This window comes from Hibiscus syriacus, unplaced genomic scaffold (assembly GCF_006381635.1).
Source record: "Hibiscus syriacus cultivar Baekdansim isolate YM2019G1 unplaced genomic scaffold, ASM638163v2 tig00110384_pilon, whole genome shotgun sequence".
Classification (NCBI taxonomy): Eukaryota; Viridiplantae; Streptophyta; class Magnoliopsida; order Malvales; family Malvaceae; genus Hibiscus; species Hibiscus syriacus.
In genome coordinates this window covers 109,406-111,006 of record NW_024062715.1, presented here as the reverse complement: position 1 = coordinate 111,006, position 1,601 = coordinate 109,406, and the positions used below count along the sequence as shown (strand labels likewise).

The window sequence follows — 1,601 nt, the reverse complement described above, 5'->3', positions numbered from 1 at the left end:
CCTTTCTCGAACTAGCTTGGCAAGGATACAAAGGAACTTCTTATAAAATCAATAAATTTATGTCCAGAGGAAAAGCAATAGTCAGTAAATACCATCAAACTGAACAACAGAAACAAGCACCAAATATATCTCAACATGTTATTATCTATGGAAATTAACATATTAAACAAAAGTTCAGCTTATATGTTACATTTCACTTGACAGCTGATGCATGAATACAATAAAAAGAAAAAAAAAGTTCACCTATTATTTCTAGAAAAGAAATAAATGGCAGAATTCAAAAGGTAACCAAAAAAATAAAAAATAACTACCTTAGCATCTTCATAAGTAGACATGTAACCAAAAGATATTGTAACTGCTCCAGTTGGTTTTCCATTTATTACATCATTGTCATCCCAGCAAACATGCCCAGCCTGAACTCAAAGCAAAGCTCATTTTATTTCTTTCCTGGTAAATCAACCACATTCGTATAACTCAACCACTAAAATGTAGTAAAAATATTATCAATCAAACAAAAGAAAGGCATACCTCTAAGTTAGAAAGAAGATCTGAGTGAGACAAGCCAAGATATTTTGTACAAGCACCAGGATTGCAAAAGCATCCAGTCTACAACAAAACAGCAACGGAAGGGAAAAAGAATTACCATCACAAAGCTAGTAACACAAGTGTAGTCAATTATTGCTTTAATCTTCATCAAGATCAATAACACCAGTTTTCCTAGATCAAATAAATAGATATAGTAGCAGAAAGATAGAAAGTTGCCTCGTATTATTCCAAAGAATTTTAAGGTTATTTTTTTTTTGAAAAGTGAATTTTAAGGTTTTAAGCAAAAAATCACTATTTGTTTATGAAGTTATGCTTGCTCTAGACATTTTCTCAGAGTTTACCCGTAACTGAATCCCAGATAAGGATGCCAAATTTTCCTCCTCCCGATATCCAAACCAAGAGCCATCTGGTCTTTTCAGGTTAAACAAGACAATGGAGCAAGATTCATGCATAGAAACCTATGAGTAGAGTTGCAAAACATTTAAAGAAAGGTTAATAATTTAAAAATATATATGGAAAAAATGGAAAGCACGATCAAAGCAAATTATAACATAAAGCTTCAAACATCCAAATAGACCAGACTGAGTGATTATAAGCAAAAAACTGCATTGGAATCCCACACACAAAGCAATATGCATTATTAAACCTGAAATATTGAAATGCCTTACATGATATGGATTTTAAAGAGGAAAAAAAGCAACATGAGAAGATTCCCATCTTTTTCCCATTTCAAGTACATCTGAAGCAGTAATAATATGGCATAATTAATGCTTATTCGAGGACATCTATTGCCTTTAAGTTATGCAACTAACCTTTAGAGCATAATTTCCATAAATAGTGCAAACACTTGCTCCATTTTCATGACGCAAATCTAAGAGTTGCTTCTTCAAAAACATTGTAAGTGACATAGTATGCCTAGAAGAGAACAGTGTTAGAGAAGAGGAGGCAGTAATATGTGACATAGTACAAACCTTTCAAAATGTTGGCATAGGAAACACCCCAGAAGAGTGGATCAAAGGGGTCACCAAACTGAAGAAGAATTGTAACATACATGA

General features: G+C 32.8%; 1 long non-coding RNA gene across 1 annotated transcript; it reads right to left on the bottom strand.

The window, feature by feature from the left end:
• Positions 1–303: 303 nt before the first annotated feature.
• On the bottom strand, positions 304–936 carry LOC120122204. The gene is made up of 3 exons (XR_005516056.1): positions 888–936; positions 529–606; positions 304–413 (listed from the first exon to the last, which is right to left on the bottom strand). It is a non-coding gene; the product is annotated as an uncharacterized LOC120122204 (long non-coding RNA).
• Positions 937–1,601: the final 665 nt, after the last annotated feature.